Source organism: Mesoplodon mirus (genome assembly GCF_964341445.2).
Source record: "Mesoplodon mirus genome assembly, chromosome: 14".
Classification (NCBI taxonomy): Eukaryota; Metazoa; Chordata; class Mammalia; order Artiodactyla; family Ziphiidae; genus Mesoplodon; species Mesoplodon mirus.
Window position 1 is genome coordinate 20724439 of NC_138990.1, and position 16723 is coordinate 20741161.

Genomic DNA, 16723 nt, shown 5'->3' on the forward strand with positions numbered 1-16723 from the left:
ACCGCATTGTGTTTGTATCAGAAGACCTCGCTTGTCAGCATTTTCCCTCGGCCATTCCTAGCTTAGAAAACTTGGGTGACCTAGTCAGCCTCTCTGGTTGTGGATTTTTTTCTTTCTGCTAACATTGGAATAGAATGCCTGTCTTTTCTGTATGATGATGAAGTTGTGCAGTTTAAATGACATCATGTATAGGAAAGTACTTTGTAAATTGCAAGCTGCCATAGAAATTAAAGATACACTCAAAATAATTACTATAATTTTTGATTTTGAATGACTGCAAAAGAGGTATCCCATTTTAAGGGAGTGTTTTCAAGGACCTGCAGCTCATTCAGCCTTCCTGTAAACAGGCACATGTGTCCTACAGGGAATAACATACTACAGGGGTCACTTGTTTCCCACATAGATGTGGAAACTGCCAAGAGACCTGAGTAGGGGCCAGGTTCCTGTAGGTACCCCAGTGTGACCTCAGGTGCCTGATGTTTCTGACTGGAAGCATCTCTGTCCAGCCTGCTTCACAGGCTCTTTTGTGAGTCTCCCATGAGGTGCTGTGTGGGAAACTGCTCTGTGAACTGTGAATGCCCACATAAATGCAAAGTGTTATGATGCTGCATTTGAAAAGTGCTGTTTAAGTGCCACTTACTATTATATTGTTGTTATTATTATAGTTGAAGAGTATAATGTATTTCAGCAACTAACAATCTAGATATAGAATCTTTGATCACCACAGAAACTCCCTGGGTGTTTCACTTTAATAAGTATACTTCCTTTCTTTGGGAGCTATATGCTGATATAATTAACTTTCACCATATTATGTGCTTTGCTTTTAATTCTGGACACATAACTCAGCATTATTTCATTGTATTTACCCCTATAAATAGGCCCTACTTTATTTCTAAATTAAATAGCATTAGAGAATAGGTTACCAGGCTTATTATACTTCTCATTTTTCACAAATATATTATGTATGATTAATATCTTCCTACGTGCCTAGCTTCAGCTACGGCTTAGTGGATATAAAGCTTTTATATTGACAAAAATTGTCAATAATTAAGATAGGGAAGGAAAATAGTTAAAGAATAAATAAGCCTTTGGTTCACCTATAAAATCAACCAACTTAATTTTAGACAAGAAGAATTTAATCATGTTTTATCTATCATCTGGTGTCCATTTTTCACTTCAGGATATCACCTTCATCAGATTTCCTGATGTTTCTCAAAAATAAATGTTTTAATCTCTTGGAAGCTTCAGTGGATGATTTATACAAACATCAAGGGACCAAGTTACATGAATGGTACTTCAGGGCACATACGGTCTTTATATCCTAACAGCCTTATCAATAGTCTTAACTCATTTATCATTTACCTGCGTATGATTCTCCACAACTCGCCAGAGACATTATAGCTGCCGTGGCTGCAAGTGGATAAGCGTGTGACCCTCAAAGCTTCTCTCTGCCCCGAAGCCTCACTGCAAAAGCACCCCAGGTGTCTGGATCCTGGCCCTCTTTATCGCCTCAGTTTCACATTTTATTATTTCAGCCCATTGTGGGGGAACTTCAATTATGCTCTCACTGGTTCCATGTCCACAAATTCAGGGGGAAGGTTCTCACTGGCCCAGTTTAACTCAATTGCCCAGCCCTGGATAGATCCTCTGGGACCAGCAGTGGGGCCAGTATATCAAAACATCACGGCTTTAATTTAATGTGAGAATAGGTGGTAGGGAATGGGGTCATTCCTACAAAGGCCTGATGGGAAAGGTCATAGCCAGTTGACCTTTGCAATTAGCATCTTCACACAGTATCATGGATGGAACCCAAGTACATGAAATGATTAGAATTTATTTTAATAAGAAAGTTCCCCAATTATCTAATATAGGAAATTCCAGAAAATTCTATAAAGGGATAATTCCATCACTTTAATGAGTGCTGAGATGTGAGTATGACTTTATTTAACTTTGGCAATAGCCCTGTTATCCTCCTTTTACAATGGATGAAGCTGCCACTCTAAGACACAAGATATCTGATTTGGGAGCCAGGACCAAAAACCACAAATTGCTCAGAAGGAAAGCTCTGGCATGTTCATCATTAAATTGTATTTTAAAAAAATTTCTTTCTAGAACATCTGTGCTAAATTCAGATTCATCTTTCTGAATCATTTCAATATTTTAAGGTTTCATTTCCGGATTAATCCAACTTATCTGTCCAGCTCAATACTACCATTAGAAACAGATGAAATTTGCCTTGTTTTTTCTAGCACTGCTTTCTGAGACATTTTTTTCGTTTTTATATGTTCTATTGTGTTCATACCTTTGGACAAATGGTAACCATCTGATATGTTTATCCTAAGATGTGATAAGTCTTCTTAAAGAAGCTGCACTGTATAATGTCATTCAAGGATTGTACATACATAGCGAAAGAGGTACCATATCATTGGTTACTCTCTTCTTTAAAGATGTAAAATATACATTATTTTTCCCACAGACCTCTGACGATTGAGAGGAATTATTCAACAAGTGTTTACTGAAAGTAAATAGGTCTAATATACACTTCTAACTTTTTGATCTATCATTGTATGCACCTAAAAAGAGGTATGACATTTACGATTTTGGTAAAGAACTTAAGAATTATTATGATGTCTCTTCTAGAGATTAAATGACTATCATCAACTATTACCTTAATACAGAATCGAAATAGTCACTGAACTCATATTAAGTAAAGAACTTAACATCTCATTCAGAGCAGACAACTCCCTGAAAGATAAACTCTGCAAGCTTGCTTTGGGGTTAAAAGAGCAGCTTACCATGCTTATCATCAGGGCAACGATAGACCTGGGGTGTCAGTGGGGAGGGTGTTTTGGGGTGACATGTGACCAAGGAAAGAACCCCATCTTTTCTTTTGCTGGAAAGTGAGGTTGCTCTGCGTTTCTGCCAGCGTCAGCCATGCTGGATCCACTCAGAGAGCAGATGACACCACCGGACTCAGGAGCAGGAAACCAGCCAGAATGTTTGTTTTGTAAGCTCTGTTATCTGGATGGGGGAACTTTAATTATAAGCAGTTGTTCTAAGCGTTTTCCCCACGGAGTCTTGAACCAGCCCTTCACCTCAGTTTGAAAGTTAAATTCTGTTGTGTTTTCATCCTGGCCTGTATCCACACAGGTGCATTTCCCATGTCCATCCTGGCCCTGCACCAGCTCCGTGGCCATGTGCGGAGGGGAGGAATGTCTCCGCTCCAGCCCTGAGTTCACATTGTGTTTGTTCTGTGATGTTGTGTAAGTTACTTGATTCTTGTCAGACTTGGCTGTTACATCTACTACATAGTGATAGTAGCACTTGCCTGACGGGGTACCACGTGCCAAACAAGGTGCTGAGCCCTGCCATCCAAGAGCCAGCAAAACAGGTGCCCTGACTTCATGGGACTCATGTCCCATTGGAGGGACTGTGTGATCACAAGCACAGAAATATATCCACTGACTACCTTGGAGAGAGTCTCAGGAGGACAGTGCTGGGGGCTAGTAGGGCAGGACAGCATGGCCAGGTGTGGGCAGCACAGAGCAACCTGAATCTCAGATCCAAAGAACAAGGGGATGGGAACTGGGAGACCAGGGGAGGAAGAGCATTCCGTGCAGAGGGAACAGCAGGTATGAAGGCTTCAGACAGGAGAAGGAGCTCAGGAACTGAAAGCCACCTGATCGGGGGCTGGGCTGGTAGACCTTGTTGAAGGCTTGGACCCCTAGGTTGGGGATCATGGGACGTCACTGCAGGATTTCCGCCAGGGGACGGCGGGATCTGATTTGCATGTTGTGGGAGATCACATGGGCTCCAGTGTGGAGAACAGTTTACAGGGACACAGCTTCTCCGAGTGGCCCCTCCTGATTAGCGGACTCATGATCTGGGTGACTATTGGGCAGCTGACCATGAGGAAAGCTGGTAACTGGGACTGGAGTGCTGGTGCTGAAGGTAGAAGCAGGGGGAATGAGGTAAGACCACCTTGACGTGGCAAAGGATGAAATGAAATAATAGCGTCAAGACATGTGATCTAGCCGGTCTTTGATCAGTTTCTACTTCAGATCAATTTCTCTGTTCCACTCGTGTGCTGGATCTCCATCTTCCTCACAGAAAGATGTGCCATGACTCCCCAATCCACGAAATATAACACGACTTCGTTAGGCAGAAAAGCCCGGACTGAGCTGACTTGTTCTCTTTGTTTATTCCACTTGCTTTGAATATTTGCTATAAAATTAGGTCTGTGTTTTATTACCCCAGACCTTGCCAGGGTGGTGTGTACTATGCAGCGTACATATCATATTACCCGTGTTAATTCTGCATTGTCTTGAATTCCAAAATACATCTGGTTCCAAGGATGTATGGGCCTGTAGTAATCATCTGAAAATCAGCAAACTGAAATTTGCAGAGTTCCCTGCCCAAGGACTCCCAGTTACCAAGATTTGACCCCGGTTTGCCTAATCCCAGGGCTCAGGCTACTCAGCACATTCTTTCCCTCTCTCCCTGACCACTATTCATTCCCTTTCTCTTTTATTTAGAAGAAATAGATCTACTGGCTGAGTGCCATCTCTCTAATGATGGAACACGGATAACAGGGAAGCTAAGGAGAGGTACCCAGGTGGTGGAGGGGAAAGGAATTTCCTTCCCATGGCCACTTTTTTCTCTTCTCCTCAGGATCCCAGAGCAGCCTCCTATTAATGTACAGCAAACCCACTCACCTTCTTTTATCACAAACCTCCTTAAAAACCATCTGTTCCGCAAACTGTTTCAGTTACAATAACCACACACTTCTCAACATCCTCACTTTGCATTGCGTTTTATTGTCTCATGTGTCCTTGTGTGCATTTATACCGTAATCCCCCAAAGGAAAGTTCTTGCTTTGTTCAGTCCGCACGGGTGCACCCACCATGAGCTGCACCTACACCTATGCCCTGTATAAATAATGGATAAGAATCGAAATGCCACCAACAGACGCCTTTTTTCTTGGAGGGTTAAGGAGTGGTACTTGTCATATGAAGATGATATCATATAATTCGATGGGGAAACTTTTTTTTAAAAAAGTGATTATTTATTTAGGTAGGATCTTTCATTAATTTGAAAGTAATTGACATAATTGGGAACGCTGTTTGGTGTAGGTAGATAAAGAAGCATCAGTAACAGCCCTTCTCAGATGACAGCTCCACACAGCCTACAATTGAATTGATTGCTGAAACAAAATCACCATGATCACATCGTTAAATAAAAATAACTGTCACTACCTTCCACATAGCAAAGAGGGAAATCAATTTTGGGGGCAGAGGTTACAGAGTGGGGAAAATTCATTTTTTATGCTGTAAATATGCAGTTGAGGTTCTGTGCTAGACCCAAATAATGGACATATAGTGGCTGTCCACAAAAATAAAGAAAATATGGTAAGGTACCAAGCTTCTCTTCTTTCAGAGTTAATTGACCTGAAATAGGGGGATGTGTTTCCATTTCAGAGACAGAATGGTCTATTTGTGACAATTTGCCTTTCCCCCGCCTCTGTAAGTAGTTTGCTGTCTATGGTTTATGAAGGCCAAGTGTTCAGACTGATGAGTTTGATTTACTTTAGGGCCATCATCTTACTTCACCACGCCTTTGTTTAAAATCTGACGGGTACAGTGATATGACACTTTTTTATGATTTTAAATATGACTCCTTTTAGTCAATAAACTATAAAGAGGAATATACTGAATTCTGTTGAATGCAACTTGCTCTAGACTGAATGTTTGTGTTCCTCTAAATTCATATGTTGAGATTTGAGCCCCATTATGATGGTTTTGGGAGGTGATTAGATCATAAGGGCAGAGCCCTCATGAATAGAATTAATGCTCAGAACAATCAATGCTCAGAACAATTAATACTCAGAACAATCACTACTCCCTTCCACAGCATGTGGGATCTTCCTGGACCGGGGCACGAACCCGTGTCCCCTTCCCCCTGAGAAGATGGTCATCTAAAACCCAGGAAGCAGGTTCTCACCAGAATCTGAATCTGCTGGCGCCTTGATCTTGGACTTCCCAGACACTAGGATTGTGAGAAAGAAGTTTTGTCAATTATAAGTCACTCAGTCTAAACAGGCTAAGGTATGACTGATACCACTAATTATTTCCATGTCAAAGAGTGAATACCAGTACCAAGATTAGCATCCATTTGTGATTAAAAACAAATAAGAGAAGTATCTTATGATATCACTGAGGTGGTGTGTTCTTGATGTGCTCGGAGAACTCTGTGGAAACTGAACAACAGCCCTCACAGATATCTGTGTCCTAATCCATGGGACCCATAAACAGGTTAGACAGTGAAAGGGTCTTGGAGGACGTGATTAAGTTAAGAATCTGGAGATGTTGCCCGGATGGGCCCAACGTAATCAGAAGGGTCCTTATAACAGGTGGAAGGAGGGTCAGAATAAATAGTAGGAGGAGTGGGGACAGTAGCAAAATATTGGAAAGACTTGAGGAAGGGCCAACAGGCCAAGGAATTCTGGTGACCTCTAGGAGGTGAGAAAGGCAAGGAAATGGACTCTTTCCCCAAAGTTTCCAGAAGCAACCAGCCCTGCTGATACCCGGACTTTTGTCCAGTGAGACTGATTTTGGACTTCTGACTTCCAAAATGGTAAGAGAATAATTTTGTGTTGTTCTGAGCCACAAGTTTGTGGCTATTTGTTGCAGCAGCGGTAGAAAGCTAACACAAACATCAATAAGCATGAAAGCACATGAACTTGGAGGGGCACAGAGGCCAGGACAAAGGCCTCGCTGGTCAGAACAAAGGCTTGAGATTTGAATGAATATGTAACGTCATGAGTGACTCAGCTCCTCGTTTTTTTTTTTGTTTTTTTTTTTTGCGGTACATGGGCCTCTCACTGTTGTAGCCTCTCCCGTTGCGGAGCACAGGGTCCGGACACGCAGGCTCAGCGGCCATGGCTCACGGGCCCAGTCGCTCCGCGTCATGTGGGATCCTGCCAGACCGGGGCATGAACTCGTGTCCCCTGCATCGGCAGGCGGACTCTCAACCACTGGGCCACCAGGGAAGCCCCTCAGCTCCTCTTGAAGAAACAATCAAACCATCAATCAAACAAACAAAAATCAAGAACTAATTGATATTCTATCTATTTCAAATAATCTTTAACACTGAAGCTTGAATATGCGAAAAGAATTTAAAGAGTCATTCAAATGTATTAAAGTAGACTTTGTCCTGTGACCTGTAAAAAACAGTCAATTTAACTTTGTTTAGTCATAGACTCCTTTGAGTATCTGCTATTATATAGATACAACATAGAAAACCATGCATGTATAAAATTTGGATAAAATTTCAGTTGCTTTATGGAACCATCTGAAGGCCATGCATGGATCTCAGCTTACACATCCTTGTTCTATATCCAAAATTATTAAGCAACCTTTAAAAAAATCTACTTCTATGCCATTATTACTTTTGGATGAAGTTGGCTGTCTCAGCCTAGGTCCCCAAGCAGAGGCTGAGATTCAGTTTGGAAGGCAGGTGGCTTATTTTGGAAGTGAGTCCAGGGATCAGGAGGCCAAGAGGGTGGGGATTGCAGGAAGGAAGGGAATTGAACTCAAGAATGTCTGACTGAGTTGCACCTCGTCTTTCCAAGGGTCTTTTGAAATGTCTCAGGATGGAAGGAAATGTCTGGAGGATGGAAGGAGGGACAGGTAACTGCTAGCTCCTGTCTCCCATAGGTACAGGGGCTTCTTGGTCCTTAATTCTCCTAGACTCCAAATTGCACACCAGTGACTAGTGAGCAGCTCCCCCAGGCCTTCCGTGAGAAGACCCGGAAGAGCAGATGAGGTGGAGGTGTAGCCTTGGAGTGAGTGCAGGGTGCTGAGTGCTGCATCCTCCAGAGCCGGGAGATCTGCTCGGAAATGATCTCTGCATCAGAACAGAAGGAGGGGCCCAGGGGATCTACAGTGATGCTCAGGAGATGCCCATCACGTTGGATGGTCCCTCAAAAATGACCTTTTTGATAGGAGAGGAAAATTCGATTTTCACATGTAGTTACTTTTTATTTATAATTTTTTTATTGAAGTATAGTTGATTTTTAATGTTGTATTAGTTTCAGGTGTACAGCAAAAAGTATATATATGTATATATATATATATATATATATATATATATATATATTCTTTCAGATTCTTTCCCATTATAGGTTATTACAAGAAATTGAATATAGTTCCTGTGCTATACAGTAGGACCTTGTTGTTACATAGGCAGTTACTTTTAATCATCAAGTTAAAACTTCATCAGCAAGTTTATTTTAATCATTAAGTTTAAAGTTCCTTTGAGTCTCATGTTTAATCACAAAAGAAAGCTGCTTTGACTTTTGTGAATACATTGTTTGAAATTGTCACTCTTTCTTTTCCTCCATGAATTGCCTATTCCTAGATCGTTTAAGTAAACTGTATTGATTTCGTAACAATAATAATAATAATGATAATAGATCATTTGTACTGCATACTTATTTTGTGCCAGGCACTGTGACTCACAATTTATATGGATTTTCTCAATGAATCTTTACAGCAATTCTATAAAATGAGTAATATGATCCCCTTTTCATAGGTGAGGAAAATGAGGCTTGAAGAGGTTAAGTCATGCACCAAGGGCAGTCCTGGAGACAGGATTCACACTTAGGTTTTTCCAAGGTCATAAACGACTATGTTTCACAAAACCTAGTGGCATCAGAGTCACAGTAGGGCTTGTGAAACACAGAACAGCTCCCAACTCCCCCCCTCAGCTTCCTGACTCAGCGGGTCTGTAGTGGAGCCTGAGCATGTAATCTCCAACAAGCTCCCTGAAGATGCTGAGGCTGCTGGCATGAGAACCACACTTTGAGAACCAGTCACTGCTAAGATAACCAAACCCTCCAAGTTACATGCGGCTTCAAAATAGCAGCTTGAGGTCCTTCCAAACCCAACATTTGTTTTTATGTTTTCATCCTCCTCTTTCATGGAAAGAGGAGGATATTGGAGAAGTTCTTCTGGGATGAACTCTTCCTGGAACACTTAGTGATTTTGTTTTGTGGCCCAGCCCCGTGACCACCACCAAGGGCTTGTGCCTATTGGCGGTAGAATCGGTTCAGCTTGCAAGGCATTTTCTTATTGGAAATCCAAAGAAACACATCCATCTTACCAAGGATGTTTCAACTCTGCCTACACTATAAATATTTATGAGAGTGAGGTTAGCTCTTTGGTATGCGATACATATTTTTTGTTAAAGCTTTCCCATTAGAAGACAGTTGCTTGGGAAGGCCTTAGAAACTAATATTGCATTTCACTTCATAAAGATCGTGGAAAACTCGACAGCCAGAGAATCCACATTCCAATAGCCGATGAGAGGTGAGGACATTTTCCCACAGCCTCCAGTGCTAATGAATTATAGTCGCAAACGCAGCGTGTCTCAGTGCTGTGTTTTTAAGCCATAATTAAGAAAGGAAAGAATTAGTCTGAAGGAAAATTTATGAAAGAAGAGCCCCTGCCAGGGCAGGATGGGAGCAGGGGCTGGCTGATCTGAGAGGAGAAACAGTGCAGGGAAGCACCGTGAAAATCAGCCTTGTAGGCGGGGTCCCGGGATTCTTATCCAGGTGACAAGGGTATCAAATAGACGAGTCCACCGTGGTTAAGGACAATCTGTAGTCAACCACACCTGGCTTGTCCAGTAGGAGTTTGTCCATAGGGGGTAAAATGGTTGCTCCATGAGGTAAAATTCAGTATGTCAGATTCATGTCACATCACTGGAATGCTGGTAGATTTCAGAAAGGCAATCTACACTCAGGTGTCTAGAAAATTATGTAGAACATTTTTTCCTGAGATGTTAATCTCTTCTTCAAGAGATGTAATAGGGAAAGTGTGAGTCTTAAGAGTCCAAAGGACCTAGTTTTCCTCTCAGCTCTGTCTTGGGTGGCCTTGGTGAGTGTGTGTGATGCATGACCTTGCTGGTTCCTGGCGCCCTCATCCTAAGAGGGCACTGACATTGCGGGGTCAACGTGAGGAGTACCTACAGCACGATGCCTGGCATGCAGTGTGTCTCCTGACTAGGTCGTGTATATTGAAATGATCCCATACCTCGAACAGGGCCTGGCACGCTGGAAAGATGGGTCTGCAATTTTAATATTAATAAAAGCATTTGCTGCCTTCCAGCAAGGCACCCTAGAAGGCAACTGCAGTGAGGGTTTTCCTCCATGTTTCTTGAGGCTCTGTCTGCTCGTATTTAGGAACTTAGATGAGGAAGTGTTGAGGGGTAGGTTTAAGTCACAGCACAAATTGGACCACACTCCTTTTTAATTGAAAAAGTAAACATATTGTATTCTTATATGTGCCCTTAACAAACGCAATCAGGAGTAGAGATAGAGGGAAACAACAGAGGAGGAAGAAAGAACAGGAGGAGAGAGAGGCGGGAAGGGGGGCCTGGGGGGTGGAACGGGAGGATGGAAATGAGAGCGAGAGGGAGGAGGGCTAATAGAGTGCGGCCACCCAGCTGTCTCACATCCTGCAGGACCACAGGACTGCTGTCTTCTTGGCTGGCATTGCCAGCCCAGTAAGGCTGCACTAGGTGTTTCCTATGCATCATTTAATTTAATCTTCACAGCAGTTGAGTAGCAAGTATCAATACAATTTTCATTTCCACTTTAAAGGCAGGGGACTAGGAGAGAAACTGATGAGCTGGTATGGCTCTGCAAAGCAGTCTTAACCACTGCTCTCCACTGCCTCTGGTTCTTAACCGACCTTTCACCAAATGCCACCCCTTGGGGGCCCCATTTCTCCCTCATTCCTCACGCGTTGCCTTATTTACCATAATTATAAGGTGAAGAAAGGACTCGTATGTGATACAGCAGCTTACTTTTCTTCATCTTGATTAGAAAAATTGGGGGTAAAAGAAAGTCTAAAGAAGACGACGGCGGAAGGGGAAGGGATGCCATGGGCCCGCACTGCTCTCCGTAACCTTATCTTTGTGATTGTGCTGGCAGAGAATATAGGAGACGGGAAAAATATGGGGCCTTGGAGAGTGAAAAGGGAGATCCTGAAATAATATTAAAAAAAAAAGACAAAAAATAAAATAAAAGGCAATTGTAGAGCCGCCATCGCTTCATTAAGATTTTCAACTTGGGCAAGGGCAGCAATAGAAGGATTTATTTAAGCTCTCAGATAGTTTATAGGTGGGGTTAGCACATTCTGAGATATTCTGTTCCCTTGAGGACCTGTGGTTGAAACTTGGGAGTGCTTAAAAGTCTTCCTTAAGCTGATACGTTCTTGGAGTTGTTTCCATGAAGAAGTTTTAGCCTGCGCCTTAGCATCATCTCAAGCAATCCGATTTTCGTGATTCTAGTACTACTGATCCACATAATTTTAGGCTTGTTGAAGTAACAGTAGGTGAGAAGTGATGGAATAGTTCTTGGATTCGGACAGTTTTTTCATTCTAATCCCTCTTCCATCAGTGCTCCGCTTTGGATCATCCTGTTTGATTCCTAGAAGGTTAAGGGAAAGAGAGCCTTCAAAGACCCCACCCCTTCACACAGACGTAGGACTGACACAACAAAGTGGCGCATTTCAAGAGTGAATAAGAGCCACTGCCGTGGAGGTCTTATTTTCACAAAGGACAATTCATTCAACGTCCTGAACGTCCACCCCAAGCCACACGTGGCAGTAACCGTTGGGAGACTCCAGGGTAAGCAATGATCGTCACCCTGAACTAAATCAAAATGCAGACCAGGGGGCAGGTAAACGAATAGAGCATGCATTGATACTCATTATAGTCAGTTACAAGTCATCAACAAGGTTGGCTGAGAGGGCTGTCACTGTGCTGAATTCCTCACAACGCAGTCTGCTCTACACCTCAGGGCAGAGAACTACAGAATTTAGTTGAATGTACAGGTGTACGTTGAGTTTCTTCCCAGGTCCCACGTCTAGACCCTGAGATTCAGTTTGGGGCTGGTGACAGTGTTTCTCAAGGCCTAATAACATCTATCATTTAAGCACCGGGCCTGCAAGATGATCACTGGAGAACTACTCGTGACGTCCTCTTGGCACTTCTGAGAAAGCCATGGGAGCGTTTTTGTGAGGGAGCTGCAGAAAGTGGCCGGAAACCCAGCCAAGTGTTTGCTTACACAGTTTGCCTTTGATGGGGATCACACAGTGTGGACTTCTCTCTTGTTCTCTCCATCCAGTAATTCCAAACATATTACAGTTTTAAGTTCTGTAGGGGCTGAAGGGCTACTCAGGGGATGAAGAGAAGGAAGTGACCATCGTATTTAATTCTCTCAACACTCCTCGGAGCGCTAGGTGCCTCACGTGGCACGAAAGGAAAATTGACTCCTGTTAGGGCCCATCCTTACAGAAAGACACTTGACTTTAGAAAAACTAGATCTCCCCCACCACGGACGTACGTACTTGAATCAGTGTGGGACTTTAGGCACAAACCCCTGATTTGGTGAAAAGGATAGTTTTTGTACACTTTTGACGATAAGTATTTTTTGGTGCAGTATCTTTCTTGAGAGAATGCCTTAGTCCTGGAAATAAATTCAGTCTCTTCCTTTTTATTTCCACACAATCTCTCATTTATTCTTCTGGTATTTTTTTGTGGATCTTCTGGTTGGTGTGTCCTGTTGTCATGTGGGCACACTGTAGCATATGCCACAGCATTGCGTTTTTCTTTTCAAAGATATCAGTTCGTTACTCAGCTGATTCTTTTGGTTTCCACTGGTGTTCCTTTATTGATGTTGTACATTTCCTTATGCAAAAGAGGAATAAAATTAAAAACAAACAAAATTGGAAGGACTGATAAGGAAGAACACTCACCGAGTGTGTTTCGGGTTCTCCTACGTGTTCTATGATGAAAACATGAAACTTGCTCCTCAATGGGGACCAGTGTCAGGATCCCTCTCCCAGACCTGGACCTCTAAGGCCCACAGTCCTTTCTAGACCAGACCTTTCCTGTCCTGGAACAGGGAAGCCACCCGTTTTGTACTGAAAGCAATGGGACAGGTAGAGCCTTGCTGTTGGGATGTTATTTTCATGACAGAATAAGTTTCGCCAAGCTATGAAGGATCTGAGCATGAACAGAGAATAATATAATGTATATTACAGGACTGGTGCCTTTTGGGCGAGGTTCACAAGAGTTAGCACATATGGGATGGGACATTGAATCATCTTGGAGCAGATCTTCTCCTTTGTATATCGGAGGAGTCTCTTCTTTGTCATGTAAATGAAGAAGACTTACTCTTTGCACCAAGGAAAAGAGTAGAAGCTTTCTGGTTTGCTGAAGCCCTACTCTTTGTAAGAGCCCTTGATATGAAGGGGTTCTGGAGAGGAGGTGACACAGCCCAGTGTGGGAGGTTTGATTTCCCTGAAACGTGAAGGAAAAGGTTCTGTGCTGCTGACAAGACCCCAAGGCCTCATGGTTGAGGGGAAAGGGTTCCCTTCAACCATCTTCCACCTACTGTGGGCTGAGGTCTGAAGCCCCTTTGAGGGGCTCATGACTCATCACTCCTTTTGGGGTGATGGGTGCTGACCATTGTCAGTGGTGCTGAAAGAGCCTCATTCTCAGAGCCCAGCAGCCTCACTGCCACAGTGGGGGCAGCAAAGGCACCTGCTCCATGATGGACCAGTACCCACCAGACTGTACGGGTCCCTGTGTAGCAGGGACAGAGGAGCCAGTCTGACCCCTGTCACAGGGGCCAAAGCAGTTGACTAAGTCAGAAAGACTTTCACCTTGGGAATAATTAACTGGAGTGTAAGCAATTATTAGCAGACCTCCATGTCTTCTTCCTGAGAGTAGCCGTGTTGGGAAATGGGCTGGCTTGACTGCAGAACTTTGACCCTTTGCAACTCCTTAGATCAACAGGCACTGGGGGTCAGGGAGGGAGCAATGAGATTCCAGAAGCAACTCCACCCACCCAAGCTTTAAATTACCTCTAAAGTGACATGTGACTTCCCTGGTGGTCCAGTAGTTAAGACTCAGTGCTCCACTGCAGGGGGCGTGGCTTCGGTCCCTGGTCAGGGGAAGTTCCCTATGCCACGCACTGTGGCCAAAATAAATAAAACAGACTGATGGTACCTCTCTTACCTAAATACTTAACAGTTTTAAAATACAGGGTTCATGTTCATTTAGGAAGTTCTCGACGCTGAGGCTGATGGACTGGTGTGTGTGTGTGTGCATGTGTGTGTGTGTGTCTGCTGCAAGCACTACTGGAAACCCTCTTGTGTTCCCACATCACTAGACCATCCTGGTTCACCTTACAGAAGTGTCTGTCACAGGTGGGCCCAGGAGGACCGGATTGTGTGCAGAGTCTGTGCTGCAGTGTAGCCACTGGATGAGTCAAGTCAAGTGGAGCCCCACAGACTCAAGATACTTTTCTCACCTGCTCTACCTAAACCCAACCTCCCTGTGTGACATAGTCTCTGAGAATCTGTCTGGTTCTGTGTTCCTTTGTTCTAGACCTGTCCTTTTGTGGAAGCTTAAAGTGTCCTTGGTGTGAATGCTTCATGTTCTCATCACTTCCCACTTGCGTTGAAGGATGGGAAAATCCAAAGGACATTCAAGGAGTGAGGGGGTGTTGATTATCTCCATGTAATTGCAGACAAATCTGGCCAAAAGGTGGTCAACCACAGTTCTTCCTTACGGAAAGAGACTAATATTGAGAACGCATTACCAACCGAACAAAGTGAAATCCCCCCTACCTGTCAAGACAGCACTTTGGAAGCAACGGGGCGGAGGGGGAAGGTACAAGGAAAAACACACCACGTGGTCGCTCTTGGCTGATGGGGACCCAGAGGATGAGGACTGGAGAACTTAAACATCTCAGCTAAAGACTGTGAACATTTGCTCTAAAGGTGGAGAAAGCTCTAGGAATTCCATTGCTCTAAACTTTTCTCCATAGATTTCTCTGCATATGGAGCATTTCCTCACTTTTAAGGAATTGCATGCCAGAACACCAGGTTTAAGGGAAAAGATAGGTTACAGCAGAAGCGAACTGACATTTAATACATTTATTTCTTTTTGCCTTCTATAGAAGTTAATGGGTGTTAATTAATAGGTATTAAAAAATTCAGCATTGCAGGGTAGGATTATTAAATATTTGGGGGTCCAATACAGCGTTAACAGCTTCAGTGTAATATACCCTCCAACAAGTAGCGTTTAATTACAGGGATTAGCAAGCAGCGACTCTCGTAGTTAGCTTTAATTTTTCTAGACATGTGCCAGCCGAAAAGCCCTGGTACTCATATTTCACAACAGTGGAGGTGATACCCTGGATGAGTCCAGTGGCGAGAAGGAACACTGTAGAAGAATCTCTCTAATTGGCCACAATCACACCTCCAAGGAGCAGGGTTTCTGCTATCTTGCGAATCAAATGAAAAACAAAACAAACTATTTCCTGTTAACTGTGACCAGATTCAAATGTCCTTTAGGTATTAAAGAAGCCAAACATTCTTAATTGTTTATTGATTATGCAAATCATATAAACCTGAGATATCTGAGTTGGGTTAAACAGTTGCTTTTGAAGCTGGGGCATCAGGGCTTAATGGGAGAGGGGTGTGCTGGGCTGCTGCATTGGAAACAGTTTGGATGTGACTTCTCTGCTTGGGAGAATCCGAGGTGGGGAGGGCAGAGGTGGTGCCTTCCTTCACCTGAAGGGTAAGGGACGATCATCAGTCATTTTTTCAAGCAGACTGAGAATAAGCCCTGAGCATTCTATAGGGAAACTTGAGTTTGGCCTGTCTAGCAATGGAGATGCCTGCCAAGTAGTGAGCTGGCAAAGAATAAGAAAGCAGAGGAGGGCGAGGGGGATCTTGAGAGATGATCCTTGGCTACCCAAATGAGTTTTTGGTCAAAGCCTTTGAGCACAGTGTAAGAATACAAAATAAAGTGGGAGGAATATTTTTCAGCTCTTTTGCAATGTAAGAATGCCAGCTTTTAGGGTTGAGGAGAAGGAAAGTATTGGGGGGGTGGAAAGGAAGTAAAAATATTCTGAGATTAAAATGTTATCTTTAAATATTGTGCTTCAGCTCCTCAGCGACCAAGAGCTTTCATGCTGGCTGCAAACTATGACTAAATCTTGATTTCCTTGTGGTTCAAAGTCATTAACTTCCCTGGCACCACTAGGTGGAGATGTAGGTTTACCAAGCATCCATTCCCTGGCGAAAAATGGCCTGTGATGGCTGTGAAATCCTTAACAAAAATTTAAAATGTTCAAAATTGATCAATTATGAATCATGTGGGTCACGAATTCACACTGAACTTTGGGGGGAGGGGGAGGAGGTTTCTAAAACTCCCACGTCAAACAACAATAGCAAATAACGCTCAGTGTGCAGTTGTAAAGTAGTCCATGCGAATTATTATTTTTTAAGCTGTAAGTTCTGATGCTTAAGACTCTGAGAGAATAATCACGCCGTGTTATAAATTGTCTGCTGCCAAATACACACATATTTTCCTTTATTCTCACACCAGCTGCTTCATCATGCTATCCGTGGTCAAGAACAAACAAACAAAAAGTACCCCTAAAAAAATGCTGAGTTTCCTTTCCAACTTCGCCAGTGGAATTGTGCCAGCGACTGGCGGAGGCAGGGAATTGTGTGCTTGGGTTTAAAGGGTTGTTTCTAAATGTAGGACTTCTTGAGAATCTCATTACCTCACATCTTGATGTGTGAAGTGTGATTCACAGCAGTTTGCTGGAGGCTAGTTAGCTCTTGTCTTCACG